The sequence below is a fragment of the Peromyscus californicus genome, unplaced genomic scaffold, assembly GCF_007827085.1.
Source record: "Peromyscus californicus insignis strain IS unplaced genomic scaffold, ASM782708v3 Scaffold_5__1_contigs__length_169319896, whole genome shotgun sequence".
In the NCBI taxonomy this organism is placed as follows: Eukaryota; Metazoa; Chordata; class Mammalia; order Rodentia; family Cricetidae; genus Peromyscus; species Peromyscus californicus.
In genome coordinates this window covers 110,990,763-111,011,180 of record NW_026294573.1, presented here as the reverse complement: position 1 = coordinate 111,011,180, position 20,418 = coordinate 110,990,763, and the positions used below count along the sequence as shown (strand labels likewise).

Genomic DNA, 20,418 nt, shown 5'->3' with positions numbered 1-20,418 from the left:
CCTCTATTCGACAAAACTGGAAAACCTCAAAGAAATGGATAACTTTCTGGATAGGTACCACATACCTAAGCTAAATCAAGACCAGATAAACTATTTAAATAGTCCAATAACCCCTAATGAAATAGAAACAGTCATTAAAAGTCTCCCAACCAAAAAAAGCCCAGGACCAGATGGTTTCAGCGCAGAATTCTACCAGATCTTCAAAGAAGAGTTAATACCAATACTCTCTAAATTGTTCCACACAATAGAAACAGAAGGAACATTACCAAACTCCTTCTACGAGGCTACAATTACCCTAATTCCTAAACCAAACAAGGATACAACAAAGAAAGAGAACTACAGACCGATCTCCCTCATGAACATTGATGCAAAAATACTCAATAAAATACTGGCAAACAGACTCCAAGAACACATCAAAACAATTATTCACCATGATCAAGTAGGATTCATTCCAGGGATGCAAGGGTGGTTCAACATACGAAAGTCCGTCAATGTAATACACCATATAAACAAACTCAAAGAGAAAAACCATATGATCATCTCACTGGATGCAGAAAAGGCATTTGACAAAATCCAACACCCCTTCATGATAAAGGTATTGGAGCGATCAGGAATACAGGGAACATACCTAAACATAATAAAGGCAATTTACAGCAAGCCAACAGCCAACATCAAATTAAATGGAGAGAAACTCAAAGCAATTCCACTAAAATCAGGAACGAGGCAAGGCTGTCCGCTCTCCCCATACTTATTCAATATAGTACTTGAAGTTCTAGCCAGAGCAATAAGACAACATAAGGAGATTAAGGGGATACAAATTGGAAAGGAAGAAGTCAAGCTTTCCCTATTTGCAGATGACATGATAGTATACTTGAGCGACCCCAAAGATTCCACCAAGGAACTGATACAGCTTATAAACACCTTCAGCAACATAGCAGGATACAAGATCAACTCAAAAAAATCAGTAGCCCTCCTATATACAATGGACAAAGAAGCGGAGAAGGAAATCAGAGATACATCACCCTTTACTATAGCCACAAATGACATAAAATACCTTGGGGTAACACTAACCAAGCAAGTGAAGGACCTATATGACAAGAACTTTAAGTCCCTGAAAAAAGAAATTGAAGAAGATGTCAGAAAATGGAAAGATCTCCCATGCTCATGGATAGGCAGGACTAACATAGTAAAAATGGCAATCTTACCAAAAGCAATCTACAGATTCAATGCAATCCCCATCAAAATACCAACACAATTCTTCACAGACCTGGAAAGAATAATACTCAACTTCATATGGAAAAACAAAAAACCCAGGATAGCCAAAGGAATCCTGTACAATAACACAACTTCTGGAGGCATCACGATCCCTGACTTCAAGCTCTACTATAGAGCTACAGTAATAAAAACAGCTTGGCACTGGCATAAAAACCGACATGTGGACCAATGGAATCGAATTGAAGACCCTGACATTAATCCGCACACCTATGAACATATAATTTTTGACAAAGAAGCCAAAAGTGCACAATGGAAAAAAGAAAGCATCTTCAACAAATGGTGCTGGCAAAACTGGATATCAACATGTAGAAGGCTGCAAATAGATCCATATCTATCACCGTGCACAAAACTTAAGTCCAAGTGGATCAAGGACCTCAACATAAATCCAGCTACTCTGAACCTGCTAGAAGAGAAAGTAGGAAGTAGTCTTGAATGCATTGGCATAGGAGACTACTTCCTAAATAGAACACCAGTAGCACAGACTCTGAGACAAACAATCAATCAATGGGACCTCTTGAAACTGAGAAGCTTTTGTAGAGCAAAGGATACGGTCAACAAGGCAAAGCGACAGCCTACAGAATGGGAAAAGATCTTCACCAACCCCACATCTGACAGAGGACTGATATCCAGAATATATAAGGAATTCAAGAAATTAGACATCAAAATGCCCAACAGTCCAATTAAGAAATGGGCTATAGAACTAAACAGAGAATTCTCAACAGAGGAAACTCAAATGGCCGAAAGACATTTAAGGAACTGCTCAACATCCCTAATCATCAGGGAAATGCAAATCAAAACAACTCTGAGATACCACCTTACGCCTGTCAGAATGGCTAAGATCAAAAACACTGAAGACACCTTATGCTGGAGAGGATGTGGAGCTAGGGGAACTCTCCTCCACTGCTGGTGGGAATGCAAGCTTGTACAACCACTTTGGAAATCAATATGGCGCTTTCTTAGAAAATTGGGAATCAATCTCCCCCAAGATCCAGCTATACCACTCTTGGGCATATACCCAAGAAATGCTCAACCACACCATAAGAGCACTTGTTCAGTTATGTTCATATCAGCATTGTTTGTAATAGCCAGAACATGGAAACAACCCAGATGCCCTTCAACTGAAGAATGGATAAACAAAATGTGGTACATATACACAATGGAATACTACTCAGCAGAGAAAAACAATGGCATCATGAGGTTTGCAGACAAATGGATGGATCTAGAAAAAATCATCCTGAGTGAGGTAACCCAGACTCAGAAAGACAAACATGGTATGTACTCACTCATAGCAGGATACTAGACATGAAACAAGGATGACTTGTCTGCTACTCACATCACCAGGGAGGTTACCTGGAAAACAGGACCCCAAGAAAGACACAAGGATCACCCAATGACAGAGAAATGGAATGAGATCTACATGAACAGCCTGGACATGAGTGGGGGTAATGAAAGGCGAGGGTTGAGGGAAAGAGAGCTTGGGGGAGCGGGAGATCCCAGCTGGATCAACAACAGAGAGGGAGAACAAGGAATAGGAGACCATGGTAAATGAAGACCACATGAGAATAGGAAGAAGCAAAGTGCTAGAGAGGCCCACAGAAATCCACAAAGATACCCACACAACAGACTGCTGGCAATGGTCGAGATACAGCCCGAACTGACCTACTCTGGTGATGGGATGGCCAAACACCCTAATTGTTGTGCTAGAAACCTCATCCAACTACTGAGGGATCTGGATGCAGAGATCCATGACTAGGCCCCGGGTGGATCTCTGGGAGTCCAATTAGCGAGAATGAATAGGGTTTATATGAGCGAGAATTGTTGAGACCAAGGTTGGATAAAGCACAGGGACAAATAGCCAAATGAATGGAAACACATGAACTATGAACCAATGGCTGAGGGGTCCCCACTGGATCAGGCCCTCTGAATGGATGAGACAGTTGATTGGCTTGATCTGTTTGGGAGGCATCCAGGCAGTGGGACTGGGTCCTGTGCTCATTGCATGAGTTGGCTGTTTGAAACCTGGGTCCTATGCAGGATCGCTTGGCTCGGCCTGGGAGGAGGGTACTGGACCTACCTGGACTGAGTCTACCAGGTTGACCTCAGTCTGTGGGGAAGGCTTTGCCCTGGAGGAGATGGGAATGGGGGGGGGGTTGGGGGGAAGGTGAGGGGGACGGGAGGGGGGAGAACAAGGGAATCCGTGGCTGATATGTAGAACTGAATTGTATTGCAAAATAAATTAATAAAAAAAAAAGATAGAAAAAAGAAAAAAAAAAAAGAAGGTTGAGAACCACCAGTTTAAAGCATTATTTGAAATCACTTCCCTTAATATACGAGAAACACACAAAGCACAAAGGCTGTTCAATAACGTCCAAGTACCAGAGTTGGTAGCCTGGAAAGAGTCAAAGAAAACATGACATTCCTTAGTGCCCTTGGGGAAGAAGTGGTGAAGGATGCAGAGTATCACCAGGCCTGCATTGATCCAGTGCAGACCCAGTTCTCCATCAAAGTTGTGATTTTCCTTGTCATAGTCCTGGCTTTGTACCCAGGCTCCTCCTCCAGCTTTTTGGAAATCTTCCAGTTCCAAGAGGCCTCTTTCCTTTAGCTCCCTAACATTTTCACTTAGGGGAGATGGCTACTTACCTTGTCATATTGCCAAGGTCCTAGGGACGTTGTCATCCAACAGGGGGTGAAACTGGACCTTCCAAGTACCTTGTTTGCTTTCTGTCTGTTGTGCTTAGAACACGAAGGCGGGGGCGTCTTGGGGTCTCTCCGGGGTTTGTTTGAGTTTTGGCTGGCCCTTAGTGTTACCGCGGACGATTTTGCTTCCTTCTAGGTAAACACCTGTTTGGAAGGGAGCTCAGTGTGGTTCCGGGGTACCAACTGACCCTCAAGGGATAACGGAGAACCCAAAAGCAGTTTCTGGGGCAGAGAAAGCTCTGGGGAAAAATAAATCTGGAAACTTCTGTCTCAAGTACTTCACTCAGCTCTTTCCTAGGTGACTCTGAGTATCTATCTGTTCCACTGGTCTTCATAGGTGTCAGTGCAATGCAAAGAGTAGGTGAGCTGAGACCCGAGTCGCGTGTTTGTTTAGAACTGTCCTGCTGTTCTGCTGGTGGGGCTTGGAGGGCTCTCCATCTGGATCAGAGTAGGCTGGATACCTGCACTAGGTGAATGAGGGTCTGCAACGAGCCAGATACGTGTTGTGCGGCAGAGGAAGACCTGGAATGTGCGGGACGCTCTCCACTAGTGGTTGTTAGGAGGCCCAGCATGCCCCAACTCTGCCCATCAGCTCGAGGAAGAACTCCAAGATTGCTGCTTCTCCATTGCTCCTCTGTCATTTACTGTGTTTGCTATTTCTTCAAATGACTTGATTAACAATCTCTCTTGAACTTGTATCTAAATCATTACCCAAAGAAAGGATTGACCCAATGGTTTTGAAGCCTGTGCCGTGTTTTGTATATTTGTCTCCTCAGGGTCTCAGTCTCCCTTGGGCTGGACAAATGCTCCACGTGTTGGTAACAGACAGTCTGCTGCTTTTAATCGGTGGTAGCCTTGGTGTGTCTCTGCTCATTTTGGGGACACTGTATGCTTGGTTTTACCCACTAGATTTGGACTCACAGAAGGGCATTTGCTCTCAGTACAGCACAGTGCATCCTGGTGTTTCATGCCCTACCAAAGACCCTAACTCTGAGAGATTTCTTCTCTTAACTCCTTTGAAGCATGTGTATCTCCCCCCCAAAGCTCAATGTTTCCTGAGACATCAGGTCTCAGAGATCAGATCTACTCCAATTTCCTTTTCATCAGGTCATTTCAATAGTGTATAACCCTGGTAGCACACTTGGGAGGCAGAGGCAGGCAGATATCTGAGTTCGAGGGCAGCCTGGTCTACACAGTGAATTCTAGGACAATGAGGGCTACGTAGAGAGACCCTGTCTTGAAAAACAATAAACAAAACAAAGCAAAACAAAATCTCTTCAAGGTCCTAGAATCCTATTCTGGTTAGTCTGGACTGCCCTCCCTTGTATGATGTGAAGTACGTGCCTGAAACTGCATATGTAGTTTACACACAGAACAAGTAAGTGTGTCTCCAATGGCTGACCCTTTACTCCCACCTTCTGCTCACTGCCCTGTCATAGTTACTGAGTCACCTTGGCCCTCTTCCAGTAAACAATTACCTAAAAAAACTCTTCTAAAAATATTTATTTTACTTTTTTTAAGTTTAAATTTTATTTTATGTGTATGGGTATTTTGCCTGTGAATCACTTATATGGCTGGTGCCCTTAAAGGCCAGAAGAGGGTTCTGAGTTCCCTGAAAAGTGGAGTTACAGGTGGTTATGAGCCTCCATGTGGCTGCTAGGAAGAGCAGTAAGTGCTCCTAACAGCTGAGTCATTTCTCAGCTTAAAAAAGATCTTTTCAAGAGGGCTGAGAATGTAAGTCAGTGGTAGACCATTTGCTTAGTATGCGAAGAGCCCTGGATTTGGTCTCCAGCATCAAAAAGAAACAGTGTAGAGGGAGAACTCGAACCCCTTCGAGATCTGCATTGCCTCCAGCCTTAGCTACAAAGCAGGCTCAAGGCCAGACTGGGCTACATGGGACTTTGTCACAAACAACCAAGAAGCAAAAGGATTTTTATTTTCAACTTCTGAAGAAAATTTCTCAACAGCTTTTGATTTTCTGCAAGCCTTCGACTAATTTATTTCTTCCTCTGTGGTAGTGATTTGTATCTTTGTATTATTTTTAATATTTCATTTCTCCTACTAACATTTTTGTCTTCTCTGAATTTTTATTGTATCTCCATAATGTATAGCTTTTGTTTGAATTCATTTTTCCCCATTAAAAGCTCCATTTACTGACGGCTGCTTGGTCCTTTCTACCGAAACCTACTACTCTGTCTATTTTGAGAACATTTTGAGCCAGTTCCATAAGAATCATGTTTTTGTCATTACATCGAAAATATGTGAACTTGGCTTATGTTTCCCTCTAGCTTTTAATAGCTGTCAGTGTCAACCCTACTTCACAAGCCAGGGAATGCTCAAGTGACTCCATAGCAACCGCCAATTTGCTTATCCCTTTCAGTGTTGGATGACACTTGGCATCTTGGCCTTTATGCTAGAGGATTATAGGGAAGATGTTTTAAATGCTACTGTTTTCTATGTCTATTTTTTAAAAGTTTTCATTACAGAGTGAGACAAAACCAAGAGGCGGGGATTGAATTTCAGTTGTTGCTAGTTCTCTCAGTTTTCTTTTGCAATCCTCAATAGCCCCGCATTTGGTGGCCATTCCTACTAGAACCACACAGCTGTGATGCTGGAGACGAACTTCATGAAATATGAAGAATTCACAGGGCGCTTCCCCTTGGGGACGTGAAGACAAGAATAGTGAACTTTGATCATTCTCAATCATTCCTAACATTCCTTTGAATTTCTACAACCAGAGGCTTTTGAACATCTCCTTGGTTTCAAAGAAGTGTCTCATGCCCTTTGCCAGTCCCATTCCTGGAGTCAGTGCTCTTGGCATGCATTGGCTCTTCTTATGAACAGAAATCCTAGGTGTGATAAACAGGATGGCTGGTTTCAGGTCTCCAGTTCTCCTTGTGCATGTTTACTCTTTGCCTTGATTCTGAGTTTGGTCCAAGAGTTATAGACAGATGTGATAGAAGCAGAACCTTGGACACTGCGTACATGGCTGAGCTGGCTCTCCTACTCTCATGCCTTTGTTACTACACGAGGAGGAAAAACAGGCACCTGCATAAGAATGTCACACTACTTGAAGCCAATCTAAATCACCCAGCAGCGAGGTGACCCCAGTGATGAAAAGAGTCCCTGCAAAAATCTGCCGACACCCAGCTGACCACAAACAAGTCATTACACACACATATGGGCTGCCTCTTAAGTTTTGATACTCATTGAAATTGTAGCAACAAAAATAGGAATACTAGATACCATTACTACTGAGCTCTTGGCTTTATGAACAGTAGCCTCAGAGACAGTGAGCCTGGAAAGTACCACTGTAGGAGAAACTGAAGGTTCATATTTAACAGTGGGTAGGAAAGGATAACTAAAATGCTATTAAGTATATTTTGAAATACAGACTCTTCAGCATGAAAAGCCTCGTGTGTGTGTGTGTGTGTGTGTGTGTGTGTGTGTGTGTGTGTGTGTGTGTGTATGAGAGAGAGAGAGAAAGAGAGAGAGAGAGAGTGTTGTGGAGTTGTATTAGTACTTTTCTGTTGCTGTTATAAAGCACCAAGACCAAGACAACTTAAAGAAAGAGTTTATTTGGGCTTACGGTTCCAGAAGGATAAGAGTCCTTCATGGTGGGTGTGGTAGTTTGAATGTAATTGGCCCCCATAATTTCATAGGGAGTGGCACTGTTAGGAGGTGTGGCTTTGTTGGAATGGGTATGGCTTTGTTGGAGGAAGTGTGTCACTGTGGGGTGGACTTTGAGGTTTCCTATCTTCAGGATACTACCCAGTGTCTCAATTGCCTGCTGTTGTCTGTAAGATGTAGGGCTCTCAGCTACTTCTCCAGCACCACCTCTAGGCACTGCCATGCTCCCTAACTTGATAATAATGGACTGAACCTCTGAAATTGTAAGTTTCCACCTCAATTAAATGTTTTCCTTTATGAGTTGTTTATATAAGAGAGCCATGGTTTCTCTTCACAGCAATAGAAGCCCTAAAACAGTGGGGAAACATGGCAGCAAGCCCCAGACATAGTGGCTGGAGCAGAAAGCTGAGAGTCCAGCTGCAAGCAGAGACAGTCAACTGGAGTTGGCTTCAGGTCTTTATTCTCAAAGCCCTTCCCCAGTGATAAGCTTTTTCCAGTAAGGTCACACCTTCCAAATAACCCCAATCAGCACTACTAGCTGGGAACCAAGTGTTTAAGGATCTGAGTCAATGGGTGATGTTGTCTTTCAAACCGGTATAGTACTCACCTCTTACACCACATCAATGGGTAAAGAAAATGACTGAGGCGCTGTCATTTGCTGGGTAGAAGGCAGCACTTAAATTTTTTCTTAGTCTAAACTGGAATGCCTTTTTTGTTGAGGGAGGGTTGAAACAAGGTCTCACTGTGTAGTCCTGGTTGTCCTAGAGCTCATTTTGTAGACCAGGATAGCCTTGAACTCACAGACATCTGCCCGTCTCTGCCTCCCAAGTGCAGAAATTAAAGGTATGAGCCATCACACCTGGCTGGAATGCTTTATTTCCCTTCTTGATTTTCAGCAGCATCAGCAAAATGATTGTGTAACCCACAACTTTTGTACAATCTCCTTAGCAGGTGCATATTTCCCATGCCAGCTCTCCGATCTATAACTAGATAAGGTAAGCATGTTTGACGTCTCTGTGCAGCCTCCATAGACCCAGTCATATGGTCTACAAAACAAGAGGGCAGTCTGTGGACAGCAGCTGGAAGATAACATGGAACGTTGAAACTCAGCTGCCTCTACTGACTTCTATTTACTAAAAATTGTCTTTCTTACCAGTGTGTGTGTGTGTGTGTGTGTGTGTGTGTGTGTGTGTGTGTACATGCAGGTGCACATTTACCATGGTGTATGTGTGAAGGTCAGAGGACAATTTTGAGGAGAAATTCTTTCCTTCCACTGTTGGTTCTAGGGGTTGAACTGTCAGCTTGTGAGTTTGTGTGGTAAGTATTCTTACACAATGAGCCATTCTGCCAGCTACCTATTGACTTTTAATGCCACAGGTCTGCTCAATTATGTCAGAAGACCTGTGGGGCTGACATTCCATACTGAGGGTCAAGAATGGAGTGTCCACAATAATGGAGGCTACCAAAAGTCAGCTCAAGAAAGGGCAAATCCATAATTTCTAAGGGGACAGGACTCTTCATTCCACGTTTTTTCCTTGATCCTTCTTCTCGACCACTTTCCATTACCAGACAAAGATTCTCCCCATGGCAGAAACAAAAGTTGGAAACTGGTGAAACAGACAATGGCTTTAGATCTTGAGACCGCCCCCCCCCCCCCCCCCCCCCCCGTGAACCAAATTCCAAATGAGGGGCTGGTGCTTCAGGGAGCACTGTTATGATGCCCAGAAATTTTGGTTCTGCTCTGCTTCTGGAACTCCAGAGCATTAGACTTCTCCTTTTCCTTGAAGTTATCAAGGTCATACCCATATATAGCCTATGACTTTCTTTAGCAGGAAAGTATGAATGATTATGAATCGTTTCTGTGCTGGGACATCTAATGAAAGGTGAAACTCTCCTGCAAAAGATGGCCGTCAGGAAAGTTCCCTGGAATTGTAATGGATTTTCTGTGGATACAGAATGAATTCTGTTGGTCTTTAAGATTACAGCACCTACCCTATCCAGGTGAAGCCTTTTATGTGGATGGCTGGAAGACAGAGGCATCATAACAAAGATTCTTATGCCTCTCAGCTCAGAGCCAGTCAACGGGGGTGTTCCCAATGGCTCAAGGACACAGAGGGTAGCGACTAAACCTGCATGACCCACATAAGGACACAGATTTCAGTGGACAGAGACATGATAGGGGGTGGAACTACCAGTGGTGGTCGAGGCCATGCAATCTGAGACTAGATAAATGGCGTGAGGGATGCAGTACTTCGGTGGCAGCCAGATGGAGAGGCCACCACTGTAAGGACAGGTGTTCCGATTGCATGTATCGGTGGAGATCAATTCTCACCAACTGAAACACTCCTTCACCTGTAGCTCTGCCTCATCACAGGAGTTTGACTCAGGGAGGAAGGAACAGTCCATGAGCAGACACCACACACTAATGAAATAAGTAAGAACTTATCCAAATGCTTAAACTTGCTTGAACGTGGCCAGTTCAGTTTCCTATCAGGACGCAGGAAAGGCTTAAGGTAGAAATGGGCTTCAACTTTAAAGGAAAAGCTCTGGCCTGCAAATGTAAGGTTGAGGGTATGGCAATGATGCAAGCTTCATTTTCATAATCAACTGGAACAGAACTTTTAGAAAGTGGGACTAATTTTCTCATATAGAAACACCAAGTCGTACTATTGTATAGCCATTTGGTTGTCGCTGGTGAGGGATCACTGTCTTCTTTCTGTTACAGTCCTGCTGGGGAATCTGGACCTTACCATTGCCATTGGACTTTGGCTATTTCTACCCAGCTGCCCACATATGACACCTCTGTGCTTAGGCTCTCAGATCCTGCTTACTGTAGTTGTGGGTTGGAGAGTCACAGCCAAGGGCTAGCTACCTCAGAGTCTAAATCTTGGCATCAAGCCACTTTGTCAAATGACCAAAAAAATCCAATGAATATCTTTGTTCGGTGGCCCATATCATTTGGCATTGATGTTGGCTGTATCATATTGCTTTGCTGGCTAACAACTTCCTTATTGGCTTAGAGACCTTGAAAGTAAAAGTACTTACAATATGCTCATGAGCTAGAATGCCCAGAGAGGTACAGAGCAATGTAGCCATTGATATCATGACATACATGCTACAAGATATTGCCCATTAGAAAAATAAAATTACAAAACAGAACAAAAAGCTGGGCCTTAATGGCACATGCTTTTAATTCCAGCTCTCTAGAGGCAGAGGCAGGCAGATCTCTGTGAGTTTGAGGCCAGCCTGCCTGGTCTACAGTGCTAGTCCCAGGACAGTCAAGGCTATGCAAAGAAACCATGTTTCAAAAAACCAAAAATAAGTAAATAAAATTAGTTCACAAATATTCTTAGGTTAGCTGGTTAAAATAATTCTTCTGGGCTGGGAAGAGGGCTCGTGGTGGAAAGTGTAAAACTCTTGCCTTGTGAGTTTGAAGACTTGGATATTGATCCCTAGCACCCACATAAAAGCTACATGAAATATTATACACCTATAATTCCAGCTCTCTTATGTCTAGACTCAAGAGAGAGACAGGAGAATCCCCAGATGCTCTTAGGCCAGACAGTCTAGTACACAGAGTGGCAAGCAATAGGAGATCCTATTTCAAATAAGGTGGAAGGTGAGGACCCACAGCTGAGGTGTGCACAGTAGCATGTGCACATCTGCATTCAAACACACACACACACACACACACACACACACACACACACACACACACACACACACACACACACAGTGCTTAGAAGTCAGACCGCAGATAATGACTTCTCCAATATTACCTAACCGGTGAGATAATAGAGCTTTTTTGTTTTTTTTCAAACTATTAACTCTCAGTTCTTTCTACTTTAATAGCTTTCTTTATAGGCTTTATAACATCTTGTTGGGGAATTTGGATTCCTTCCCCATTCTTATCGATGTTCCTCATAGATAAAGCTTCATAAGATAGATTTAGATTGAATTACCAAAGGGTAGATGTTAGGAATACAAAATCCTCATGTAGGTTTGAGTCAGCCAGAGCTTGCCAGGTTTGACTGTACAATAGAATTAATGAGGCAGCTTATAAATCATATTTACAATTGAGTCCCACATCTGTCCAATCAAATTAGCACCTGGGGAGGGTAGAGTCTGGGCATTGTTTTTTTTTAAAAAAGGATCATAGGTTATTCTACCATGTCAGCAGGACTGAGAACCACTGGCTGAAGATAACATTTCGACACACTAAGAATCAGTTTGTAACAGGATAAGGCAATTAGCACAGGTGCTAAGTCAATGCACTAAGTACCTTATCAAAGCAGGTTATCACCGGCAGGTGGTAAAGGAAAGAACACTAATCAGTCATCAGGAAGGGCCACGGGATCTGCGGTTCAGGATGCTGTTCTGAGACTTGAGAAATGAATAAGTTCTCAGCTTTATAACTGGCATTGCAATCTCATATTGCTTCCAATTTTAAAAAGGAGAAGAGGGAAAATAAACGATGAGACTCTGGGGACTGGTGCTCTGAGGTTTTCCTGTGCTTTAATATTTGTGAAAGAGTCTTTGATCCAGAAAGAGATGTCTGCATATCAATAGAACTGCAGTCAGAGGAAGCCCTGTGTATCAGGCACATGTTTAGTGGTGAAAACATGGGGAAGCTAATTCCTGCTCAAGAGGAATTTACGTTGTTATCTTAGAAGACAGAATATATCCAGAGGGGCCTTAGCATCGTGTGACTGAATCTACAATGTGTGTGTCCAACTTTGCTTTCTGTTATGGTGATAAACACTATGACCAAAAGAATGTGGGAGGAAAGGGATTTGGTTTATATTTCTGGGTCATAGTTCACCACTCAGGGAAGGACCTCAAGCAAGAACTGAAGCAGAAGCCATGGAGAAACACTGCTTACTCCTTATGACCTGCTCAGCCTGCTTTCTTATACAACTCAAGACCACCTGCCCATGGGTGACACTGCCCACAGTGAGCTGGACCCTCCCACATCAATCATTAATCAAGAAAATGTCTTCAGTTTTTATGTACCTGCCATTCTCTGGACTGTAGAAGTAGTCTTGTGCCTGCTTCTAACCTTCTGAAATCTGGTCACCCTCAGGTTATGAAAGTCAAAATGCCCTACGCCCCAACTCCTACTCTCACCCGGAGGAAAAGGTATAAGATCTGTAGTGTGGCATAGGGGCTTCCTATTCCAGATGCTTCTCTGTGCTTGCACCAGCTGTTAGAAATGAAGACTTACAGAGGCCCCCTCATCAAGCCCGATGAATCAGAACCCATAGGGTCTCTGAGGATCTGTGTAGATGTTAATATTCAAGAAGTGGTTTCATGTCCTAGGAGCCTAGTCTGGCTGTATATTGCTCTCTTTGGACAATTTTGTGTTCCAGATATATCAAACCTACTCCAGAGGACCCTTCTCCACACCATTCTCTGGATAGATGCCAGCGGCTTCTTTGAAGACCTCAGTCTCTTTGGAGTAACCTATTTAATGACCGTTTTCTTGTCACCTCCCAGACAGTCGATCCTGTCCTTCTCTGATGTCTGTGATTCTGGGTGGAAAACTCTAGAGTTGAAATTGCTTGCTTGTTCCAAAACAAACAAACAAACAAACAAACAAACAAACAAACAAACAAACAACACCCACCAGAAGTTAAGTGTCCAAAAGAGAGGCATGTGTTTCTCACTACAGTATTCCTGGTTTATTGAAGTGGGCTAGTCACTTGACACCCAAACACTCCCAATTTACTGCTTAGTGTTTGGTTCCATAATTTCTCTTCTTTACATGTGTAGTTCTAGATATTCACAACTGAAGAGCTTCTTAAATGATTCCAGCCTGAAGTTGAAGCGTATTATTAATTTCCCTTATTAAAAACTAGTATGTAGCCGGGCGGTGGTGGCGCACGCCTTTAATCCCAGCACTCAGGAGGCAGAGGCAGGCGGATCTCTGTGAGTTCAAGGCCAGCCTGGTCTACAGAGCGAGATCCAGGAAAGGCGCAAAGCTACACAGAGAAACCCTGTCTCGAAAAACCAAAAAAAAAAAAACAAAAAAACAAAAAAAACTAGTATGTAGCAATCCAAGCACTCTGGTGGCAGGAATAGGGTGATTGTAGTGAGTTCAAGGCCATCCTGAGCTACTTACCAAGATCCTATTTCAAAATCAAAGAAACAAGCTAAAACAACAACAAAAACAACAACAACAACACACTTATAATACTTATAATAATAGTAGTAACAGCAATTAACTAGTAGATGTTCATATTTCTAAATGTAATAGTTTATATATAAAAGTCTACAGTACCTTTTTAAGACAAACCTTCCTAACTGGGCTTGAATCTTAATTTTGTCATTAGTTCTTGCAGTGTGGCATTTCATCACACCAGGAAGATGAGAAATGACAGATCAAGAGGCAGCTGTTGAAGCGGGAGAGATGGCTCAGTGTTCAATATCACTGGCTCCTATTCCAGAGGACCCAGGTTTAACTCTAAATACTTACATGGTGGTTCATAATTGTCTTTAACTCCAGTTCCAGGGGTTCTGATGCCCTCTTCTGGCCTCTGTGGTCATCAGGTACACAAATTGTGCATAGACAGATGTACCTGCAAGCCAAACACCTATACATATAAATTAAAAAATAAAAAAGCCTGTGTCTTCATAGTCCTTCAGGACTGGCAACTCTTTGTTTCCATATTACCCCGGGATGCTGATGACTTATGGAAAACTCAAGCTTTTCACACTACTACATGTTCACAGAAAATATTTGCAGTGGGTATCTCCCCTTAAAGGATTCACAGTGATCTCTGGATTATTCTGTTGTGTTTGTTTTAGCTCCTGATGGGCCCATTGAAGTCACTCCTCCCAGCTCTTGCTCAGCTCACACATTATTAAGCCTTGCCTTCCGGCTTCTCTTCTCTTTTACTCTCCGTAAACTGAATTTTCCTAGAGATATGCTTACTAGGCTTAGGAAATAAAGAGGATGCCCAGTTAAATATGACTTTCTGATTAACACAATCATTTGTTCAAAACACTGCATGGGACATATGCTAAGATGCGAATTATTTGAAATTCAGATTTAACTGAAAATCTGGTGTATTTTTTTTTTTTTAAATCTGCCAGCTCCTTTGAAAGCTCAGTCTTCGAAAAACTCAACCCTGTATCATCTATGAAGTAACAAGTAGACAAGTTACCAACTTGAAAGAGAAAGGAAAAAACATTTCAGGGAGAAACATTCATATGTTAAAATCTTATGGCATTTTCCAGTCAAAATAACTCTGTTGCGTGTACATAATGTACTCATATCTAAGCAAAGGTGTTATAGACAATTTGTCCACTTGTCATAGGTAATTTTTTTTTCTTTTCCTGTTGTCAGAATTCAAATCTTTTTTATTGTTTCAGTTATTTTCTGGGTAACATAATATATTTGTTCTTTGAGTTTATTGATTAGTCTCACACTTCACCCTCTCCCTTTCTCCCTTCAGTCTCTATGATCCCCACCTCCCTGTGATGTTCTTTTTCCACACTGGTGTCCCTTAGTTTTGTGACCCACTGTACCAGGGCCATCTGTGTGAGCATGGGTTTGGAGCCATGCATTAGAACCTGGTGGGTTCACCAGTGGTGCACTATTTAAGACAATGGCTGCCCCTCCCCCACAATCCATCAGTAGCCAATGATTTGGTCGGGAGGCAGGGAAAGGCACCTCCCCAGCCCTTCCCTGTTGGTTGCTGACAGCCTTATCGTTTTTATTTTTTTTTAAATGTTCAGAGAAGACCCAAAATGTCACAGGGACCTCAGCAAGGACTAGCCCCTTGAAATAGTCTTTCTTTCTTCTTTTCCTTTCCTCCCATCCCCTTTTCTCCCCTCTCCTTCCTTCCTTTCTTCCTCCCTTCCTTCCCCCATTCTTCTTCTTCCTCCTCCTCTTCTTCTCCTCCTCTTTCTCCTTCTTCCTTCTTTCCTTCCCTTCTTCTTCCTCCCTTTCCTTCTATAACTTGAATTTTTATTGAAAGTAGATTTTTTTCATACAATGTATTCTGATCACAGTCTCCCCTCCTCAAGTCTTCCCAGGTCCCCCTCACCTCCCTACCCACTCCAATCTGCATGCTTCCTTTCTCCTCTCATTAGAAAACAAACAGGCAACAGACAAACTGGAACAGGACAAAACAAACGAACAAAAACGAAAAAAAAGAGCTCAAGAAAAAGTACAAGGGATACGTACAGACACAGATACATACACTGGCACACACACAGAAGTTCCCTAAAAACACAAAATCAAAAGCCATGAGGTATAAACAAAAGAACTGTAAGGTTAGGGGGGAAAAAGCCCTAACAAAGCATTATGAGACAAAAACCTTCCCCAAACGCCATTGAGTCCCTTTTGTGTTGGCCGTCTGCCACCATGCCATGTGCAGGCCCATTGCAGGCCACGGGAGCTGCCATGTGTCATTCTCAGAAGACAGTATTTCCCAACCTCCTCTCCATCTTCCATCTTATCTCTCTTCTCCTTCTTCCTCCATGTTGTTTGAATCCTAGATGACCTGACGTACTTCCTGTCTGGTGCTGAGCACTCAACCATCACCTACTCTGAGGACGTTAAGCAGCCATGCATCTCTGCACCCACTGCCATTCATTGCAAGTTTATTTGATTAAGGCTCAGAGTACCGCTAGTTGTTGGTAATTTCAATTTTCAGTAATGTTGATTTTAATGAAGTTGGGAGGCAGTAGAGAGTATCAGTTTAAGGTATGATAAGCAGGTAAGAGCTATGAAGAACCCAGTCCTGACTGTATAAACTGATGTCACGACTGCTCCATGGTATGGGTAAAGGTTTTTACTGTAGATATTTGAGAACAGCCAGAGGCATCTGGAAATCCAGAGCAGGGAGAGAAAGAAGTAGACTGCATGTGGCCAGCAGACTGGACCTGGGCGTGAGAAAAACAGGGGAACAGCAGCTAGAGAGCAGGAGGGACAGAGGGAGGGGGGAGGGAGAGACTGAGTGGGCATAGCTGGAAATAGCAGGGTTATAAGGAGAATGGCTAGCTAGGCGGAGGAGAGCCCTGAACTGGGGAAGATTAGGGATGGGGAGGAGGTGAGAAGAGCTGGGAAAATTGAAAAATGTATAGCAGATACTTGTGATACTGAGGGAGCCTGGAGGCCAGCGTGAACTTTAGCATGCTAATAGACACCACAGATAGCCATTTGTCCCTTTTGCCTTTTGGAATTTGGAGAAATGGAGTTCCTTTCATATCTGATACTGACTTCACTACTAACTCCCACCATTAACAGACTGGGTATGTCATTTCTGAGTGGCAGATTTTCTTCATCTGTAAATTGGGATGATTTCATTACTAATCAAGGATTGTAAAATGAGTGTTAAATGAGATAATATATATTCCTTGCCGATAGCAACTATTCAGTAAAAGATTATCTACAAAAATACCCATCCTGTGACTAAATGCTCTAGTGAATAGAGCACTCTTTCAGGAAGTCTTGGCTTTGAGACAAGGACCCTGGAGAAGAGATTACTGTAAGGCAGGTGTGGGACTCTGATACATGTCCCATCAATGCTGCCCAGGGAATGTAGCTAAAATTTGGTCTTCCTTAACCACTGTGTTGTTACTGACTTAAGATGTATAAAACAAAAACACTAGAATAAATCCCATAATCCCAAAATTCCAGTGAAAAAGAGTACTTTGGAAAAGAATTCCTTAAGAAAAAGTGTACAGAATCATTATTGAATTATTGAATGTTGTTTAACAGTAAGAAAACTTTTGCTCCATAAGAAGCATATGAGAAGAGGGCAGCAGAAATATTGAGTGTTGACCTGATGACTTTTGATTGTGTCAACCTTTTCTAAGTAAATGCAATGAAAGGCATATGCACCAATAAAAGAATGTCTTAGGAATTTTATGTGTAACTGAGGATATAGCCAAACTACCAAACCAGACCACTCTGTGGGTAGAAAGAAAAGTTTATAGGGGATTAAACTGCCGAGACTATCTCTCGGGGTGTAGCAGAGGGCAGAGGGAAGCAATATGGCGACAAAACAAGCAGATTTTGTATGACAGTCAGCAGGGTGGGGTCCTTTAGCTGATACAGGCTATTTGTATTAACCAGGAACTAGATGCCCTGGCTGGAGGCAGTTGACTATTGGGGGTGGATTAAGTGAGGTCCAAGTAAACAGAAACCCATCTTAAGAGATTCCTGAGGGGTACTGAGTTTAGGCTTTTGTTTGCCCAGTAACAACCCCCTGTTTGCCAGTCAGGGTCCTCCTGCTTAGAACATTGTCACTAGCACTGGCATTGCGGGCACTTTGGATCTAATGTTATGCATGCTAAACTATTCACTTGAACAATCTTAAAACCAAAGTAACAAGTGCCTTTTTATTTAGAATTTAAGGTTTTTAAGCACATAAGTAATTCTTGATAGCTATATAAAGAGATTCAATGAGGATAAATACAGTGGAAAAATCCAAAGATGAATATATATTCTATATATGGAGGGAACCACTCTAAATATTTTGTTGTGGATGTGGAACACTTTATTTAAATAACTATCACATATATTTGCCATACCTGTGAGTTATCATACAATTTTTATTTGATTTTATCACTTACTATGTTCTTAAAACACAACTTACCTAACACATATACAAATATTATTAATGCAAAAAATATGATAATTCAGGACTGTCTGAGAAATTCTGAAGTAGACTTTTATTATACTGATAAATTTGATCCTCATGTTTTAAACAATATGCTTAATATTAGCATATTAGCAAGTAGTGAAAGCAGTGAAATATTCACAAGCTGGATGCCAAGTGAATATGATTCTGTAATAACAAAACAATGAGAGAAACTACCATTACTTAATTTGGGGTTAAATATTAAAATCCTAACTCATTCATTATTTTCATTCGGATCAGTCACTTAAATGTCATTTTGGACATTGTAGCCAATAAGTCTGCAGATTTCACCAAACAGTCAAGGCATGTGCCCATACTGAGTCCTCAAAGTAATAGGAGTAGTAGATAAAAATGTATAAACAAATTGATATTTAAATTGTGAAGGGTAGAGGGTATAACTCAGTGACAAAATACTTGCCTAATTGTAAACTTTGATCAGAAAGTATTAATCTGCTTTGATTTGAAATAATAATGAGAAATAGAGATTAGTGGGCAGAATATGCTAGGGCGCAATACAGAAATGAGAAGCGTTGGATTTGTTGCTCAATATTCTAATTCTTGTGGGAAACCAGTGAAGACGTTTTTATTATCTCCTATAATGAGATTCAGAGAAGGTAGGTAAACATACTTTTTATACCATGCAAATTTTTATGTTACCATAAAATCTACTTCTGATATGGGAGAGCATGTACAAGTTTTTAACTAGGGCTGGGGAGATGGCTCAGTGCTTGGTGTGCAATTATAAGGACCTGAGTTTGTGTCCCCAGCATCCACGTGAAGGACTGGGTATGGCAGCACACACTTGTAGTAAAGGGATGGGAGACAAGGGAATCACTGGCCAATCTAGCCAATCAATGAGCTCCAGGTTTAGTGAGAGATCTTCTCCCAAAAAGTGAGGTGGAAAAATGATTGAGGAAGACACCCAACATTGACCTCTGGCCTCCACATATGCATATGTGAGCACCAACACTTGAACACACGAGCACACAGGATACATACACTACAGACATACACAACATTCAAAAATAGAGCTTAAGACTGGTGTCATCACTGTCCGCCTGTCTAGGGCATTTCCTGCCGTTTATATTGCTAATTGTGTAGGAGTGATCCCTGAGGATAAAGTAGCTGATGCCCGTAATTTAATAGTGACAATTTCCATTCAGTTTTCCTTTCCTGACCTATTTATTTTCCAACAACACAATTCAGGTAGATTTTCTAACAAGGTAGAACACTGTGGACATCAAGACAAATTTTCGAATATTGGATCGATGGATTTGTGAGTGTGCTTCTGAGTGAGGCCTTTTGCAAACCTGATTCTGAGCAGTAGAGCTTTGGGGAAGAATTCATGAGAAGCCAAGTTACCATTACTGCCATCAAGTACTTAGACGAGGAATGACTGTGTAAGACAGAGCCATACACTTTGGCAGTCAAAAGAATGAATGCTCTGGGACTGGGGGCAGAATAGGAACATAATACATATGCCTGATTGGGTGTTCCCATCATACAGGCTTACTGATGGTCCTCAGAGTGCCGGGAGTAAGGACTGGGTTCTTCTTAAAAAATGTCTTGTGTCCACTTTCACATAGAACAGTGGCTAGGTGGAGTCCTCGTGCTTTAATCTATGTTAACAGCATGGTCATGGTGTGTTTCTCTTAGACAAATGTCAAAGTATGTATTTTAAATTTCTCCTATGTTTATCGACAAAAGTAAGACTACTGAAAGCCTTTCTAGTTGGATAGTATGTCCTGCTGAATCCTGAGCAATCAGAAAAGGCGATGTAAAAGACTGAAAGTTGTAATACATCGACACTTGGAGGAGATTTTCTCGTCTGGAAAGGTCTTGGAAATGACGCTAGGATATTGGAAGACATTGCCTCCTGTTTTCCTGTAGTTAGAGGCGTTGAAGGAGCCATGGATACTCATTTTGGCCAGCACTCCACGCCCTGTGGATAAGTTACCCGCATGGTAGAGTTATGGCGAGTCCTGCTGCCGGACTGAGGAATATGATGGTTGGGTTTTTAGGAGCTCAGACCCATAGCATTGGTGCATCTATCTGCTTGGCTCACATCTTAGGACCCGAGAGCTAAGGGCTACCACAGACACCTTTTAAACCTTTTATTAGTCAAGGTCAGGGGCAATGGTGTTTGAGTAGAGCAGACCCT

At 42.2% G+C, this 20,418-nt stretch overlaps 1 pseudogene; it reads right to left on the bottom strand.

The window, feature by feature from the left end:
* Positions 1-20,179, bottom strand: part of LOC128097042 (cell division cycle-associated protein 3-like) — an 86,561-nt pseudogene extending 66,382 nt beyond the window's left edge.
* Between the last annotated feature and the right edge of the window lie 239 nt (positions 20,180-20,418).